At 49.8% G+C, this 19,373-nt stretch overlaps 1 protein-coding gene and 1 long non-coding RNA gene across 7 annotated transcripts in view; both read right to left on the reverse strand.

Annotated features, from left to right (window-relative positions):
* AGAP1 (ArfGAP with GTPase domain, ankyrin repeat and PH domain 1) overlaps positions 1–19,373 on the reverse strand; it is a 616,003-nt gene that overhangs the window by 555,464 nt on the left and 41,166 nt on the right. The window lies entirely within an intron of this gene.
* LOC116551443 lies at positions 162–8,133 on the reverse strand. Its single transcript, XR_004268938.1, has 3 exons — positions 7,226–8,133; positions 942–944; positions 162–175 (listed from the first exon to the last, which is right to left on the reverse strand). It is a non-coding gene; the product is annotated as an uncharacterized LOC116551443 (long non-coding RNA).

Raw genomic sequence — 19,373 nt, forward strand, 5'->3', positions numbered from 1 at the left:
CACACACACACACACACACACACACACACACACACACACACACACACAAAATATTAGCCAGATGCAGTGGCACATGCCTATAGTCACAGCTACCTAGGAGGCTGAGGTGGGTGGACTTCTAGAGCCTGGGAGGCGAAGGCTGCAGTGAGCCAAGATCACACCACCGTACTCTAGCCTAGGACACAGAGCGAGACCCTATATATATATAAAAACAACCCAATGAAGTGTAATGAACTGTTTTTTCCTTATTAAGAACAGACATGTTTGAGGCTATGGTAATGATTTCACAGCACTCACATTCGTATAGGCTCTCCTTCCACCCACAGTACCTTGGGCTCCTCGGGAAATCAATGTGCACAGATTTACGGCTGAGGGCATAACTGCACTCTTGCAAGTTGCAGCGGCTGAAAGCGGTGCATCTCTCTAATTGCACATTTCGAGGCCGAGGCCTCAGTGAGGAATGCAGTCCCCATCCCATCATAACATCGTTCCTATGGGAAAACCAGACTGAGCTTCCTGGAACTCAGTGTGGGTAAAAGTGGGCTGGCCTCTCTGGGGTCCTTTTATTTCTCCTGAAGGCTAAGACTAGAGGGTAGCGGGGTTAAAGCAGAAAGGGAAAGGAAGTGGATGGAGACATGAGAACATTCTGGAAATGCTCTGAGCACTTTCCAGGGCTTGAGAGGTCAGATTTCAAAACATAGGGTTTTCCTGGTCATACTTTATTCTTGGAATCAATCATACACGTCCCTCCCAGAGACGCTGGGAGACAGGGAAACCAGAACAGAGAAAGACACACAGAGGTCTCCAAGGCACAGAAGCCTGTCGGGAACAGACAACAGAGGTGATGAGAAGGAGGTGACAGAAAAGAAGAAAGAGGTGTCAGTACTAGAGGAGGACAGCCTGGTCCGTCTCCACTGAGCACCACACCCCCCTCTACACACAGCCTGTATGAAACAGAATAATACCCATAAACGTGTGCGTGCACTGCATACCCTGCAGGGCCAGGCACAGAGCAAGGCCCCTTCCACACAGGGAAGGACCCAGCCTCCTACTTGCCACCCCCTTCTCCGCAGCCCGTGCCAGGTCCTCTTCCCACTGACAGGTGGACTCTGCCCCAGGCATATCTGTCTCTAAAGACCACGTTGTTGGTCCAAACCCATCATTTTACAAACAGGCCGCTTCCTGAGGGGAGCTAACCTGCCCAGGAACGCAAAACCTCACTCACATGGGGCAGGGCTCAAGGAAGCACCAATAGGTACCTTAAATGTCATTTAGGCATTAACAGTTAACTGAATCTAAAGTGTCTTACTTCTCACTGAGATGCAGTCAAGTCTGTCATTTTCGTAAGGCATGACCCCAGCACGTGCCATGAAGGTGCACACAGCCATGGGGCAGGACCTGAAGTGCCCGCTCTGGGGTCAGGCTGTCTGAGTGGACCACAGCAAGTTCTTCAACCTCTGTGCCTCCGTTCCCTTATCTAGACAGCAGGGAAAGCTCTAGGGCAGGATGCTGGAAGGGTTAAGTGGGCTTCTTCAGGTTAAGCACTGAGAGTTACTGGCCCAGGAAAAAAAGGCCAATAAACGCTCACCAACATCATCATTCTCATTTTCCATTTTTTGGTAAGTTCTCTTTTTCTAAGTTCTCAAAAGCCAGAATCTTTGGAATGAAAATACTTCATGCCTTTTACTAAATCAAGGTGATTCCAGAGCCCGTACCCAGCAGCACCATCTTCAGAGTGATTTCCCTTCCCAGTGGCAGTACATGAGCAAGCCTTTCCAGTCTTCAACAAAATCAGCACGCAGTGAGCAACAGCTTCCAAGAGGAACAACTGTGATCCCCAAAAGAGTCCAGAGTCTGGGCATCCCCGCGGCCAGCCCCACTCGGTTCCAGCCTTTCCCTCTCATTCCAAGTGGGAGATGTTCCCAGGACTTCACCTCACGTCCCACAGGCTCTGCTAGAGGAGAAGAAGGAGGCGGACCTGGTCAGCAAGACAACCGGACCACGGGCTCCAGAGCTCACCCAGGACCCAGTCCCATAAATCCCCAGTCTGAGCCAGCTGGGAAGACCAAGCCTGCCTTGGGGATCCGACCCCAGCCTCCAGAAAGCCCTCTGGTGTGCAACAGAGGTGCCCACTAAATGCTGCACCCTCAGAAAATGATCAAACCTGGATGTAAAGTCAGACAGCCCTCAGTTCAAACCTGACTTCTACATTGCCAATGAAGAGCAAAAGACCACACAAGCTTAGGTCAGGAATTTAGCCAAAAGAAACTTCCATTAACACATTCACTCCACTTCTCAAATATCCAATGAGCCACGGCTTTTAGATTCATGACCTTACAGTCTGAAAAGTTCGATATTCATCCTACTGGACTTTCTAAGGCAGTAGGTAGACACATATAACTATCTTACATTCGTTTGTGTAAATTTACATACAGTAGCATATTATTTACATGCAGACAGGGGAGAGAGGGAACCAGAGTATTGGAAACAAAGAGCACCTCCCACTGAACTCAGCAGAAGGCTCCAGATGCCTTCCCTACCCCAAGGTGCCTGGTCAGAGCAGAAAACAGGTAAAAGGTTAGGCACTCATAGCACTCTACTGAAGCCCGTCTCTGGTTTGTGTTACCCCAGAGTTCCCCAAGGCTCATCTATAGAAGAGGCCTGGGGCTGCCTTGTCCCATCCCGAACACCTAGCTGTGGGCAGCCTGGAAGAGACTGGCCTAGGCCTTGGGGTCAGCGTCCCTCCTCTCTCTTCTGTAGCCACTGGAACAAAGGGTAGGCCCTAGAATGCAGAAGGCCGGTATAGGCCAAGGATAAAGGGCACCCAGGGGTCACAGGCTTGCTCTTGGACCCGGACCTCGGAACTGATGAGTGGCCTGGACAGAAGGGGTGCTCTGTGAGTGGCTGAGGCCTGAGGAGGCAGCTCTGAGGAACTGCTGCAGGCATGCAGGCTGGGTCCCGCCAGGCGGGCTCCCGCCCTCAGGACAACCCTTCTTCAGGTCTGTCCCCAAGTACATCCTTCTGGAGGCTTCCAGAAGCCAAGCTGGAGCCATCCCTCTCCTGCAGGACGCCGTTTCTCCCTCACCACTCCCACGGAGCCTGCAGGCAGAAACACGAGGACACAGCAGCCAGGTCTGCATCACTTTGTTTTTGGGGTCTGTGTTGCTTTTCCTCACTGTGTACATGGCCCACAGCAGGTGCCCCAAATATTCCCCAGCCAGTCAACTAACCAACCAATCAATGCCCTGCGCAAACCTGCAAACTCGGGCCTCACGCACATGGTGTGCCCCCAAATCGAGTTGCCATTTAACTTCCGTAACTCAGAAATGGGGGATGACCCCCAAAGTCTCCTCTCCTGAGCACCTCAGCCAACCCGGGCTTCATGATGGTCTCAATCACAGAGGGAGACTGACAAGACCAAAGGAGAAGTTCCAAAATGTGGTTTGGGTCAACGTACTTATATTCTGCCAAAAGGGATCTGATGAAAAGACCCCAAGGCCTGAATAGCTCATGCACAGCCCGGCCTCCAAACATGACTACTTATTCCTGCTGTAGGACAGCTGGCGCTGGCGGAGGGAAGACGACATAAGCTGCTTTTGCATGCAGCCAGTGACCCCCATGTTGCCCCCAGTCCAGCCCTGGATGTGCCCAGAGAGCCTGCCCCACATGCCTGTTCCCTGAGCTCTACCTGCCCACCTGCTCCAGGTCCATGTGTGTCCCTGGCAGGGACCAGGCATCTATGAGCATCTTGCTGTGCACGCAGCAGGCTTTGGAGATGGGACTGGAGACTGCCTTTACTCAGACACTAGAAATAAAGATTAATCAACACAGACGGGGCAGGGCAGCAGGTTCTGTGCATCACAGAAGCAGGCAGGGACTGCAAGAAGGATGGCACTGCAGAGCAGGCAAGCCTCTGGCTCCTTTAAGAAAAACTTTAGAGGCCGGGCATGGTGGCTCATACCAATAATCACAGCACTTTGGGAGGCCAAGGCAGGCAGATCACCTGATGTCAGGAGTTCAAAACCAGCCTGGCCAACGTGGCGAAACCCTGTTTCTACTAAAAATACAAAAATTAGCCAGGCAGCATGGTGGTGGGTGCCTGTAATCACAGCTACTCAGGAGGCTAAAGCAGGAGAATCCCTTAAATCCAGGAGGCGGAGGTTGCAATGAGCTGAGATTGCAACACTGCACCCCAACCTGGGTGACAGAGCAAGACTCCATCTCAAAAAAAAAAAAAAAAAAAAAGAAAAACTTTAGAAACATCCATCTGGAAACAAGAATCAGCAATGCCTGTGGCTCTGCCTAGGAGCATGCAGGCTGACCATGGCGGCCACACTGTCCTTACCCCAGCCCCACCCCACAATGCTGAGAAGCCAACTCCACCACCTCTCCAGGATCCTCTCCAATTGAACTGGCTAGAGAGAAGGCATTGTTTGAAAAACTCAAGAAGCAGTTCCGGCCAGGCATGGTGGCTCACACCTGTAATCCTAGCAATTTGGGAGGCTGAGGCGGGTGAATCACCAAAGGTCAGGAGTTCGAGACCAACCTGGCCAACATGGTGAAACCCCATCTCTACTAAAAACACAAAAATCAGCGCAGCACTGCACTTCAGCCTGGGCAACAAGAGTGAAACTCTGTCAAAAAAAAAAAAAAAAAAAAAAAGACAAGGAAAGAAAGAAAAAGAAAAAAAAGAAATGGTTCCATGATTTTAAAATAGAAAGGAAAGAGAAGGAAGAAACAGCTTCAAATGGCATCAAGGTATTTTTCAAGGCACTTGGAACCTCCAACCACAGGCGCGTAAATGGATCATTCTTCCTAAGGCTGGAGCCTTTCTGGCAGTTTCCTGAAAGGTACTGGGAACAGCAGGCCCAGGTGCAGAGGGGGCTTCTGATTAAAGGGCTGTTACATGGCAGCCTGGCCTGGTGTTTTCCTTCCTTCCCAAGAAACTGATGCCCAGACAGGGGTACCCCACCTCCACCCTGGGGTGGTCAGGAGCGCACCCCTGGGCCCTGAGAGGGAACTCAAAACAAATGTCACTTGGCCCGATCACATGCAAACTTCCCAAATAAGAAACCTAAATAAGTGTTGCGGAGCAGCTAAGCAGGCCACTCTCTGCTTCAGTGTGAGCACCGCAAGGCAGGCTGGACCACGCTAATTAAAATGAGATGCTCAAAATCAGAGTTCCTAATTACCTGCCAAATTAGTGTGCTGCCTATAGGCTCCTTCGCCTTCTCCCAAAAGCCCGACCTTCACTCAACCTTTCTATTTTTGAAGATCACTTTCCCCAGAGCCCTTCTGCAGGTCTCCTGCAGTGACTGGGTGGTATTAGTTACAAATAAGCTTCCCTACATTTCTGGTCAGAGGTGAGTCACAGAAAAAAGCCTTTGTCCTCCCAGTAAGGGGACCTGGAGGGCTGACCTCAGAGGGCTGATCTTGCATAGGCCCCACCATGGGGTGAGGTGGGAGGCGGAGGCAACCACACTCTGGTGTCCTTACCTGGAAGTTCCTTTCACGCATCAAGAGGACCAGGCCAGTGAGGTGGAAATACAACTTCAGTTGCTCAGCATGAGGAGTGCCACTTACCAATGTCACATGTGCTCACAGGTGCCCTGAAGGCTCCAGGCTCCTCTCATGCACCTCACCCTCACCTGCTTGAGACACTGGCTCTTGGCTCCTTCCAAATCCACGGCCGTGGAGGCAACTGGGCAAATGATAGCTCCAGACATAAACTGTACCCGGGTCACCAGAGACCAGCTCCACTTCACACACAGATGCCATACCCCCAAATGTGATCCAACAGGCCAGAGAGATGTGTAGACTCGCCTCCTTAATATTAACAATGATGATTCTAGCAGGAGCAATTATTTACTAACTCTTCACCATGTGCCAGTGACCTAGAACCAGTTCTCAACTAATCCTAGCAACACTGCCAGACAGGTACTGTAACAGTGAAACAGCAAAAGAACTAACATAACTAACTCCATTTTAGTTGTCCAATTCCTGCACTAGGCTAGGATGAATTTAGGGCACTGAGATAATAGGCACAAACAGCTTAGGTCAGGAGTTGGAGACCAACCTGGCCAACATGGTGAAATCGTGAATGTGAGCCAACAGGCCAGAGAGATGCATGGACTCACCTTAATACTGACAATGATGAGTCTAGCAGGAGCAATTGTTTACTTACTATTCACCATGTGCTAGTGACCTTGAATCAGTTCTTAACTACTCCTAGCAACACAATCATGCGGCTTTAAAACTAACTCTGGGATTAAAGGAGAAATATGTAAACAACTATGTTTTGTTAAAAATTCACAGGAGCATCATGTCCTGACCATGACAAAAAGTCCCACCCTCCTCTGACCTGCCCCCCCACCCCTCCACTAGATGTTTGCAGTCATCAGTCACCTCTTGATCTAAACCCCCAACTCTTTCCCTAGCCCTTAACATAAAAAGCCTAAAATCTGTACTGACTTAAGACAGTACTTGAGAGTGTTAGTTCGCCATCTTCTTGGTTTTCAAATAAACCTGCTTTTCCTCCCACCAACCCTTATCTCTCGACTTTTGAGTGGTGGGCAGCTGATCCTGGATTTGGCTACACTATTAATGCTAATTGCGGCGATGGAATAAAACAGAGGCTCAGAGGAACCACCCAGCCAGGGGGGTAACTGAAAACTGAAACCCAGATGTGGCTGTCCCCATACGCTTCACTGTGTCACACACAGTCGGATACGTGTGCAGATGTATGCAGGTGAGAAGTTAGGACCGAGGCAGGCACTGCCTCTCTGCATTCCCTGAGCCCACAGCAAGGCCTCCAATGTTCTGCAGAGTCAGAACCTGGCTCAGTAGAGAGGGACGGGGCCCATCACACTCCCTGCCGGGCAGTGCATTCTGCGCTGGCTTTCTGAAACTCAACTCTCTCAACTTTGGCTACTGCTCTCTCCTCACTCTTCCCGCCACCTCTCTGAACTCTCCTGGTCTCCTTTTCCTCCATTCTCAGAGTTAAGCCTCTCTGCACCCCTCCCCCACAACGCAGCTCCGAACCTCTGCCAGGTGTGTGTGCACCTGCCCACCTCCCTCTCCCCTATACCCAGTGCCTAGCCAATGGGAGCAGCATCCCCCACATACGTTGCAGGTGAGCGCATGAATGCAATTGAATCCAGGTGCGAATGAAGGAGTAGCAGAAAAAATTCCACTTCCCAGGAATCCATTCCCCAGTGCTCTGCACCAATGGCTCTGCTTGACTCAGTTAGTCTTCTTGACCTCCGACAATGCCAAGCCTTGACACACAATGCAATCCCACTTGCATTATAAGGACACCAAGGCATCTGGCTCTCCAAACCTGGCTTCCTAAGCTCTTTCCAGTTATTAAACGTCCCCTGATAGAATTTCTTGGCGCCAATGTCTCTCCTTCCTGCAAAAACTGAATCTCAACACCAGCAATAAGCAGAACTGCAGGTGGTTCTCAGAAGCCCTGTCCAGAGTAGTACAACCAGAGTTACAAGGTATTAAACAGCCATGCAGATGACACTTCCCTGCAGTCCCCTTCCAGTGGGTGGCAGGGACCAGAGGAAAAAACATTAGTTTTACAACTCCAACTAGAGTTCTTTCAAGAAATCTTGCAAACTTCCTATTTTTTAAAAGAGGGCAAAATCAACCAGGAGAAAGCTGGAATCACCCTCCTTGCTCCTCGCAGCTGAAGGACAGCAGTGGCTGCCTCCAGCATCACTGGAGGCCCCTGAGGCCCAGCAATGCTCAGTTTGTGTTCTCCAGAGGACCCCTTTCTATGCCTTCAGGACCTACCAAAGTGAAGAGCAAAGGTAATATTCAGAGAAAGCCTTTTAGGGCTTGTCCTGCTTTCCCTAAAGATGCTCCCCTCACAAATGCTCAGCAAACATCCTGCAGGAAAGAAACAGCACCACCTGCCATGTGCCTTGGAAAGAAAAATGTTTTAATTAGTCTCACAAAGAGTCCTTAGAATGTAACCAGCTCAGGCTGGCAATGGTAGTTCAAGCCTGTAATCCCAGCACTTTGGAAGACCGAGGTGGGTGCGTCTCTTGAGCCCAAGAGTTAAAGACCAACCTGAGTATCACTGGGCGACCCCGTCTCTACTAAAATTACAAAAATTAGCCGGGCATGGTGGCAGGTGCCTGTAAGCCCAGCACTTTGGGAGGCAGAGGTGGACGAATTACCTGAGGTCAGGTGTTCAAGACCAGAGTGACCAGCATGGCAAAACCCTGTTTCTACTAAAATTACAAAAATTAGCTGGGTGCGGTGGCAGGCACCTATAATCCCAGCTACTCAGGAGACTGAGTCAAGAGAATCACTGGAACCCGGGAGGCAGAGGTTGCAGTGACCCGAGATAGCACCACTGCACTCCAGCCTGGGTGAGAGAGCAAGATTCTGCCTTTTAAAAAAAATTAAAAAAAAAAAAGGTCATTGTAAGCAGCATATTACTGCCTGGAGTTTTTATTCAGGAGTTAGGAGAAAAAAAACATTTAAAAAGAAGTAAAGACTTGCTAAAGAGATGTCTTAACACCTTCAAGAATCAGAAAAAGAAAGAGTGTAACTCTGGACGTGGGCCTCAGTGGCTATGCCATCTCCTGGGGGCTGATGGTGTCCCAAAGCCAGTGCCTGTCACCTCCCTGGTCTGCGCTGGAGGGTAGAGAGCACCTCTTCACAGTGGGGTCTTACACTGCAATCCTAAAAGCATGGGTTTTTTCACTGTTAAACAGTCAAAGGCTCCTAGATCTCTGCGGGGAGGCATCTTTCTGCTGAAGCGATTCACCTCAGCACAGCTTTATGGCTGGCACAGCGGGTCCCACGGATTGAGAGCTGAATACTGCAAGTGAGCTGCCTGCTCAGTCGGCTTCCACAAACTGCTTGGTTTTCTTTAACCTTCTCTTAACCTGCTTCAAGATGCAAAGCAGCATCAAGATAAAAATCTTTTCATTTTGTCAGAGAAGAAACTGATGACCACCGAGGTAAAGTAACTTGCTGGCCAAGAAAGAGCACACTGAGAGGTCTCAGACATCTCCTTGTTCTGACCTACGCTGAGGTCACTCATGTGGTTCTGGACTCAAAAACTGCTGGTAAGAAAAGAAACCATCACCATCACTCCCAAGGACCTCCCCCACCCCCATCAACACCCCCAGCCATCTCCCCACACCCATACCCTCACCATCACCACTAGCTGCTAAGAAACCTGAATCCTGGATGTCAACCACCAGTCACCTTGGGAGGGCCCCAGCCTGGCTTCCCGGGAGAGATCTGCGACACACATGCGGATCCCAGGCCCAGCTCTGGGGCCATGATTCCTTCTCTTGATAGGACACCAGGAGCCACCAGGAGTGCAACCAGGTTAAAACCTGGCCACTTCCACACTACACTTCCACTTTTCTTGTCCCTTCTGCCTCTGAAAAAGACTTTTAAGCCATCTATTTCTCTTTGTGGGATATAATCAAGGACCTGAAGAAGCAGGATGGCCCCATCAGGTGGCAACTGAGGGCCTGCTAGACGCTCAGACATGGGGTTCCTGCAGCTCCACCCTGGGCTCAGATGAATGACAGTCACACAAAATAAGACATCAACTGAATTCCAGCAGAACAGCCCGGATTGGTGTGGCCTGCTTTACTGACAGCTGTCCCCCATCCCTGAATTTCTGCCCTCCCCTCACAGACAGTTGGTTCTAGTTCATTTGTAAAGCACACAGCACAACTGGGCACAGATGGAACCTAACTCACTCCTCACAGCAGGCAGGGGTTGCAGAATCTTGAAGAATGAGGAGGGTCTGGCCAAGGTGCCTTGGGGTGAAGGGTGGGGTGGCATTCAGACAGAGGGGACCTTCCCTGCCTGGTGTTCAGAAGTCAATTGTCCAAGTGCTCAGCAATGCCAAGGCTGCCCGGTGCTTCGCCACATATCGGAGGTGTGTGGATGATGTCCTGGGCCTCAGGGCCTTTCAGCACCAGCAGAGCCAAGACCGAATCCAGCCCTGTCCAGCATAAAGCAACATCCCACAGGCTGGAAGAAGACAGTTACTGCAGGAGAGAGAAGGGAAAGGGGACTCCAGCCAAGTAATCCGGGGGAGCACGGGGTCAATACGTGTTGATTTCCAGAGGCAGAATCTGCAGGGAGAGCTGCCAGGAAGGAAATCCACTAAGGGCAGTGACGCCCACAGCCCGGCGTCTTCAGAAAGAGCAAATGACTGTGGGAAACAGCAATGGAGTCTGAGTAAACTAACAATGTGCTAGAGGCAGAAAACCCCAGATGCTACTATTTCCCCTGCAGGTGCGAGAGACCCAGAAAGGTTCTGGCTCAGTCTCAAACTTCCTATAAGTAAACCTCTAAGGGCATACAGGCCAGCGCTGCAGAACTGTGACTGGGAAGGAGGCGCTGTCCTCCTGAAACTTCTAACCCTGCAAGAATCGTCCCTCCCTTCCCAGGGCTAAATATTCACACCTGGGTTGTACAGCTGAATTAAGCTGTTTCACCCATCACATTCTTGAATACTTAACACATTTTCAACACGAGAAGGAGGTGATGGCCAAAATGATTTTATCCAATGGCGCTATTTTTAACAAGTCTTTTGAAGCGAAGTGCTGTTATTTAGAACAACTTGTAAGGTGCCTATATCATGGAGCGCATGGTCACATTTCCCTAACAGACTGTGATTTAAACCACAAAAGTACCAAGAACCAGGGTAAGGGAAAGACGGCTGGGACAGAAGGTTCAGAAAACTGTCTAATGCCACCATACAGAGTGTAAAAGATTTATCAGTATGTCAAATGACCCCTTGCCCTATTAGAATACTGCTTAACTCAAACCCAGATTTTAAAACTATCCAAAACTTAACTTCAAAACTTCCCCACCACACCAAGCATACTAGACTATTAAGAGGACGGCAATGTGACCCAACAAAGCACGTGTGAAATCTGAGACGAAAGATTCCCTCAAGTCAACATTCCAGTAGGAAGACAGATTTTCCCCGTTCAGTCAACTGGAAATTCAAGTTTGACAATGACAGTGTGGGAGGGCCTCAGGCCATGGGCTTCCTGAGAAAGGCAGCACTGGTTTTGGGAGCCATCTACCATCCAGCAGGGGTACCCAGCAGCCTCCCCACCTCCACCAGGTCCGGGATGCACTGCCCACCTTGGTGGACCAATGACGGGAACGCACCTGGGCGACTTGGTGCATAACCAATACAGGAAGGGGCTCCGTGGTCAGCCTGGCTGGCTCCTTGCTTTGAGAAATGGATTTCCAGCGGCAGAAGCCTCCTTCCAGCCACACTGACCAGCGGAAGGTTCACATGTTAAGCCCAAGGGGACCACTGAAGCCCCAGAGAGTATCCTTTCCTTCTAAAATGGACATGGTAGGAAACTCCTAGAGAAAGAAAACCAGTCCCTTTGGAACTCAGAACCTTGTAAGCAACGCCGGGAGGCACAAACCCAGGCTGTGTGGTTCTTGCACAATTTTAACAAAAGGGAGTCTGCTGGCTCCATTCTTGCCACACTGCCTGACCCTCCCTGGGCCACTGGACAGGTGAAGACCCCCTCCAGAAAACCGGAGAAAGTCACATCTGAGTAATCTGTCACTCCTCATAGACATGCCGCCATTCACAAATGAAATGCCTTTTAAGCATGTGAGCATATTCAAGGTTAGCCTTATGACAATGTCATCCCGAATCGCTCTGCATTCAAACATGCTTCCTTGTTAAAAGTGGGGGGCAGGGGTGACTCAAAAGCCAGCACACGAGGAAGGGGGCACAGCTAGAGCCAACCTGATCTAGGCCATAGGAATGGCCTGGGCACACACGGCAGAGAGACAGCTCTTCCTATCTGCAGCAAGCCCTTGGCCAGGTATAACCTTGGAACCATCCTGTCATTCTCCCACAAGACTATGCTTTTAGAGGGCACGTGCTGCCCTGGATACCCCAAGTACAGCCTCTAGGGCCAGTGTGAGCTCAGATAGCCACCGCCCGACACCACCACTACAGGGAGCTCTCATGCTGTTCCTACATATGCACAGGCACAAGATGGCTTCAGCCCAGCCTCCCAGGCCTGCGAGGAAGGGCTCCAGCAGACACAGATCCCTGGAGACTGAAGTCAACCCCCCCACCTGCCCTCACTGCTCCCCCAGGCACTGTCATCAGGCACCTGCACCATAGCTCCAAGCTGGGGAGAAGCCCTGGAAACACCCCAGCTAGCCACAACCCTTGCTGCAGAGCTCAATGCAGCACAGTTCTTCCTCCCATAGACCAGGCTGAGCCCCAGCTTCTCCTCTGGATGCTCTGCCATGTCCTTCGTCCCCTGGTTGAGACTGAAACCAGCAATACTCCCCGTAGGGACACAACCCATCAGCCAGAATTCCAGGCTCTGATTCAACTCTCTCCTGGAAAGCATGCCCCACAGGAGTGAAAACTGTCAGAGAAGCTGCTAACTTTACCCTGAAGAATGTGGATGTTCCAACTAGGCTTTTTTTTTTTTTTTTTTTAAGACAGAGTCTTGCTCTGTTACCCTAGCTGGAGTGCAATGGCACAATCTCAGCTCACTGCAACCAACCTCCACCTCCCGGGTTCACATGATTGTCCTGCCTCAGCCTCCCAAGTAGCTGGATTACAAGCGTGCACCCCACTACATCAGGCTAACATTTATATTTTTAGTAGAGATGGGGTTTCACTATGTTGGCCAGACTGGTCTCGAACTCCTGACCTCGTGATCTGCCCACCTCGGTTTCCCAAAGCGCTGGGATTACAGGCGTGAACCACCACGCCCAGCCTCCAACTAGGCATTTCTTACTGATGCTTCAGCACGCAGCTGCCTGGCTCAGTCAAGACCCCACTCAGAACTTGTGGGTAACACTGAGTCACTTTGGCTGTTGATGACCCTCATGATCTGACCACTGCCTGCATCCCAGCTCGGAAGGAGCAGCCCTGGGTCACTCAACACCCAAGGGAGGGGGCAGTCTCACACAATACCCAGGGAGGGAATGACTGTGGCTCCTGGCTCAACTCGCCAACCAGGTCCCGAAGAAAAGTCCACCCTCAGCAAACAGGAAATCAGGCTTCCATGAGATCGTCTCCAGGTCAGGAAAATGAAGGACAAAAGCCCAATGCAACCAGACCCCTCCACTTGGGTGGTGCAATTCACACAGGTGAAAGCAAGATTCAGCGTCTTTTACTGGAGAGACCTCCGTCCCAAGAGACACGGGGAGCAGTGCTGGAGGCTGACGCACCATGGTGCCTGCAGGGCACTCAAACGGCTTGGTAAAAAACATACATATGTGTTTACATCCATAGAGACAGGTAAAGCCAATACGACAAACTAGTTTCTTAAAGTCTCCAAGAAAATCAACTTTTTAAGATCATGTTTGAAAAAAAAAATTCTCAGAACAGTCTATTTTTTGAAATGACTGTACATGTAAAATATGTATCACTTTATTAAGAATTTTTCATCTGAATAGACACCTCAAAGGTATGTATTAGTATCACATGGGTCAGCAAGACATACAGGTTTGGGATTTTTCCCTTAACAGTGAATAGGCATTAACAGACAGAGATGAGACTTTCCTTTTCAGTGACGGAGGCTGGGAGTTGATGAGCTCTTTTGATCGGGTAGAGATGGCACTGTCTGAAGCTGCAGGAGGAAACGAACTCCATTGATTGCTTCCTTTTCATCTGAGGATTCAATTCTGCTCATCCACACAAGGGCAGGCTCCCTGAAGGCCAAGGCCAAGACCCCGGCCCTGGCCCTGGCCCCTGTGCTCAGGATGGGTCTCTGCTCACAGGCTTCAAACACCTAACTCCGGGCTCTCTGACAACTGCCTGCCCGCCCCCGCCAGGGACCCACTGTCTGAACTGCACTTTGCATCCTAGGCCCCGCTCTGAAGTCTGGTTGCAATAAATGAAAGTGAAAGAGAGAAAGCACACAAACAGTTCTAGCCTTGAGAGCAATAACCCTGCTTCCACAAAGGGTAACAACTTCCATCCTGGAACAAACTGATCATTCACAACTTAGTCCTTATCCATTTAATATGTCAAGATAATATCCAGCACGGGCAGAAAAAATAAATAAGGCAGCTGTCACGAAGAATAAGAACCAATGGAGGTCATGCCGTGTAATTCATTAAACAGAACACTATACAGCAGTGAAAATGGATGAAGTATAGCTACATGCATTCTCATGACTCATTACCAAAAATCATGTCTAGCCGAAAAAAGCAAGTCACAGAACCACAAACAGGTAAGTTACACCTATGTAAAGTTTACAGAAACGGGTGAAATTGAGCAATATATACTTTAGAGATATCATACACATAATGAGATAGAGATACAGATATAGATACAGATATGTGAAGTGATAAAACTAAGAACAGAAAAAGGATCATGAACAGAAGATTTAGGAAGGGTGTTGGGGGTGGGAGCAAAGTAAATGGAGAAGAGGCCCGTAGGATGCTTCAAAGGATCCCGTAAAACGTCTCTTCAGCCAGATGGCGGCCAGGCTGGCTTTTTTTTTTTTTTTGAGACAGAGTCTCGCTCTGTCGCCAGGCGCCAGGCTGGAGTGCAGTGGCGCGATCTCAGCTCCCTGCAACCTCCACCTCCCTGGTTCAAGCAATTCTCCTGCCTCAGCCTCCGCAGTAGCTGGGACTACAGGCGTGAGCTACCACGCCCAGCTAATTTTTGTATTTTAGTAGAGACGGGGTTTCACTATGTTGGCCGGGATGGTCTGGATCTCTTGACTTCGGGATCCATCTGCCTCAGCCTCCCAAAATGCTGGGATTACAGGCCTGAGCCACCGCACCCGGCCAAGGCTGCTATTTTTATTATCCCTTAATCTGTACATTCAAGTTCATTCTTGTTTGAGTGAAGCAAATCTACGTGTACTAATGAAAGTCCACGTGCCCACCGGTGATTATTAAGCAGATCCACTGTGTTTAACTGTTTTAGAGGAGGAGGTATGAGCTTATTAGATAAGGATAGAAAATTTCTGGAATATTCCAATGTCATTCGCTAGAGTTACTTTTGATGCTTATACTCCCTTTTTTATAAGTATAAGCAAATACCACTTGTATTTTTTTTTTCAATCTAAGTCTTCGTAGACTTTGTTTAAGCAATGGAATGACCACACAGCCACAATGGGTAGAAAGTGGCTGCAAACATCCTTTCGAAGCTGCAACTTTTTGACTCCACACCGCCAAAATACCAGAAGTCACACATTTCTCCAAAGTGGTTTACGAACCAACCCTGAATTGTCTCCTTCTCTCTTTTTATACTGCCCAGCATGGAGTGAAGGGGCTGTGGGTCCCGCCCCATCCCCACCATCTTCACGTGCTTTCTCCCTTCATAAGGGGTTATCCCATTTTAATTCAACAAGGATTTGCTCACCATCACTTTCTCCCAAGCACTATGAGAGAAAGACTTTGTCAAGATTCTCTCCAGCATTCCCCTCCAAAGAGAAAGCACCCAGGGCAGGAGCACAGCTTTCCAGCATCTCTAAAAACACCATTTCTTCTGCATTTCTGATACCCAAGCCCTTCTTTCTCTCTCTTTTTTTTTCTTGAAGATGGAGTTCTGCCCTTTGTTGCCCAGGCTGCAGGGCAGTGGCACAATCTCAGCTCACTGCAACCTCCGCCTCCTGGGTTTAAGACATTCTTTTCTCTCAGCCTCCTGAGTAGCTGGGATTACAGGCGCCCGCCGCCACATCCGGCTATTTTTTATATTTTTAGTAGAGAGGGGGTTTCACCCTGTTGGCCAGGCTGGTCTCAAACTACTGACCTCAGGTGATGTGCCCACCTTGGCCTTCCAAGGTGCTGGAATTACAGGCATGAGCCACCTTGCTCGGTCTCTCTTTTTTTATTCTACTGATTTCTATTCAAATTCTCTCCTCATTAGGATGAAGAAACAGATTGAGGCTGGGTACAACAGCTCATGCCTAAAATCCCAGCATTTTGGGAGGCCAAGGCAAGCAGATCACCTGAGGTCAGGAGATCGAGACCAGCCTGGCCAACGTGGCAAAACCCTGTCTTGACTAAAAATACAAAAATTAGCCAGGTGTGGTGGCGAGTGCCTATACTCCCAGCTACTCAGGAAGCTGAGGCATGAGAATTGCTTGAACTCAGGAGGCGGAGGTTGCCGTGAGCTGAGATCTGCAGCACTGCATTCTAGCCTGGGCAACAGAGTAAGACTGTCTCAAAAAAAAGAGAGGGGAGGGAAGGGGAGGGGAGGAAACACTAATGAATTGCGAGGAACAAAATGAGATGAAAGTGTCCCCACTTGCCACTGTCCATCTTCCCTCGCCCTCCCCCACCATCTTCCTGAGCAGGACACAGGGCAGTTCCCTGGAAGGGATGGGGCAGGCAGTTCAGAGTCCTGTGGGCCTGAACAGAGACCAGGAGGACCAAGGTGGACGGCCAGGTGGAGACACTAGACACTTCCTTGTCCGAGACTAAACGGGCTTGCTTTCCTATTCCCAAAACGGATGGAAAGGAAATCTTCATTTCCCTTAGTTGCTCTTCATTTTCACTCCCATCCTTTCCATCCCACGTGTCCCCAGCTGGCACCCAGAAGTAACGGCCCTGACCCCAGGCCCCACAGCAAGCCCTTACTGAAGTGTCTCTCCTTGAAGCCTCTCTTCTCAGAACAAACGGCTAAGAGAGGTGAGCTGATCCGGATTCCAGCTACCTCTGCCCTACAGCTCGGCACCTCTGAGGACACTGCAGCCACCTGAACCAGCTCACGCCTGGGCCTCCTCCCTCCCATCCTAGACGGGAAATATGGGAGAGGAGGTAGGAGAGAAAAAAAATAACAAAATAGACACAGCCCAAAAAATAATGGCACGCCATGAAGGAGGTGGCACGGCTTCCTAAAAAGGAGCAAGAATTGGAGGCGACAGGCCAGCACCCCTCATAAGGCAGCGCTGGGCATGGATGAGACCCACAACCCATCGCATCCCTCAAAATGGCTGTGGGGTTCAATCCGAAAGCTCCCTAAGATATCCGCTACCTGGCATGCGTGAAGCCTGCAAAGCACTGCTGCCGATCCCTGCCCTAATGACATCTCCAAGGCCATGATAGTCCAGTGCCTCATCGAAGTTCAGCTGCAGAAGGCAACCTTCCCAGTTCACATTTTCCTCGCAGGGGTTACAGAAAAAGTCATGATTAGATGCAATCAGATGTGTGCATAGCAATCTCTGCAAGGCTGCACGAGGTCTTCCAGACCAATGCAGGTTACCATTTTAAATCAGGAAAAGGCAGGCATAGGCATGGGTTCTCTTTCTTACCCTGAAAGCTTGCAATCAGCAACACAGCTGCCACTTGGCTGTGAACAATAAGGTATTACATAAAAACTCTCCCTTTAAGAAAGCAGTGAGTAAAACATGACCAAGTTTTTCTTTCTGCCTCCCACGAGGAAGAAAAGAAAATAGCTTTAAAATGCTCTAAGAAAGTAACAACAGGTTCAAAAAGCATTTTTCCACTTACTTGAAGAAACTTTTAAAATGCTATAATAAAGTAATAGTAAGTAAGCTTTCCCGCACTGGAATTCCAAGCCTGGCTCCAGGAGACTAAATCCTGTCTTGGACAACATACTTCCAAAATGTCCCCAAAAGGGAAAGCTCAAGGAAAGTGGAAAACTCTGATGTGGAGATGGGAACGGGCGCGCTACGCGATGAGTGAGGATGGCTCGGCCTGAACCAAAGCTGCAGAGGGAAGGCAGTCTCCACAGCGGAAACTGAAGGTACCACCAGGTGATAATCTGCTACATCCCTGCAACAAGGAGAAGGCAGCAAGGCGTGTGGAAGCCTGCGGAGAACAGGACCGCAGGACTCAGGTGCAAGCCTCCTCCCCACCGTCTGTGCACAGGTGTACAAGCATGCACACACACACCCACACGATGGCTGAGAGTCTTCCTCCAGAGCCTGGGAGGGGAGCAAGCATATTCTCCGACAGTCTGAGGATAACCCAATGCATTCTGTCATCGAATAATACTAATCACATACAAGTAAGATGCCCTTTTTCCTTCAACAGCCCCATTGACACAATATGCCTCAGCCAAAAACTAACCTTGTCCCTGCCTTGGAAATTCAGAGTTTACATTTTAAGCCAGTAACACCCAACAACTCTTACAACCATAAACAGCGAAAGGCACAGTGAAAGGCTTCAAATAAGCCTATAACCTTCTTTTCTTTTTAGGAACATCACACCATGGATAGGCTTCATAGTGATTCTCTGAATTTATCCTGGGAGAACAGGGCGTAAGCTGAGATTTGCCTTTTATCTTGACTGTGCGACAGGAATGGCTCTATCACGCATATTAGCAGCCTCAGAAAATATGAATTAACAGCTAACATGAAGCCTCTTAGCGCGGCTGGTACAAAACATGAGGAAAAGATGTCAAGCCTGTTATTTAAGGGAAAGCATGCCAGTTATTCTGATGACAGAAGCACATAACCTAAAATGCGGCTGACTTAAGGCCATGCAGAAAAATGGAGGGCAAGAGAGACAGAAAAAAAAAAAACACAGACACACAAGGGACTGCCAGCAGTGAGTCCCTCAGATCACGCGGTGACTTCGGCCTGAAAGCCTCTGACCCACGGCCAGTGCTATCCCAATTGCTAAGATAACTGCTGGACAGGATTTGGAACTCAACAATTTGAACATGAAAGCATTACAGGATCAATATTAATACTGACAGTAATAAGAAGAAACAGCTAATCATTTCCACATGGAGAGCTGCAAGCTTTCAGATTTCTCCTATTTTACACGTGCCCAGCAAAGGGGCAGCCAAGACGTGAGCCCAATGCACGTTACTATGGAGCTGTCCTCTCCCCACTGCCTGAGTGGCCAGAGCTCCCCCACCCTCCCTCGTCCTCATCACCCCCAGCCTCCACGAGGCCCACACTGCCTGGCCTCCCTGCTTCCTTCCCTGAGCGGACACCAGTCCTTTCCCTCCAGCTCTGTGCTTCCTCCAGGCCTCTGCCTTTCTCTTCCTTGGGCCTGGAAGCACCCCCCGCCTCTCCCATCCTGTGTCTGCAGCAGGTGCCACCTTTCCGACCCGGCTCTCAAGGTGCCCTTGCACCCACACACACACTTACACTGTGCCCACTGTCGCTTTTTCCCTCGCCACGTTTTGCTAGCTGTGGTAATGTGTGTTTTACTGAATTGTGTTTATTGTTTATATCCCCCAAAACCTGAGCTCTGTGAAGATGCGCTTGAGTCTGTTTTGTTCACCTCTGCATCCCCAACGCTGGGCCTCGCAGGCGTGGAGGAGCCGCTCATCAGGGACCTGCCTCCCTAGGGAGGAATGAATAAACACACGCATGGACAGACAGACTCACAGGGGAGCTGGTCGACCTCCTGTACCTGCCCACAGCAGAGAACTGGGG

Source organism: Sapajus apella, unplaced genomic scaffold (assembly GCF_009761245.1).
Source record: "Sapajus apella isolate SASKATOON/1434 unplaced genomic scaffold, GSC_monkey_1.0 scaffold10, whole genome shotgun sequence".
Classification (NCBI taxonomy): domain Eukaryota; kingdom Metazoa; phylum Chordata; class Mammalia; order Primates; family Cebidae; genus Sapajus; species Sapajus apella.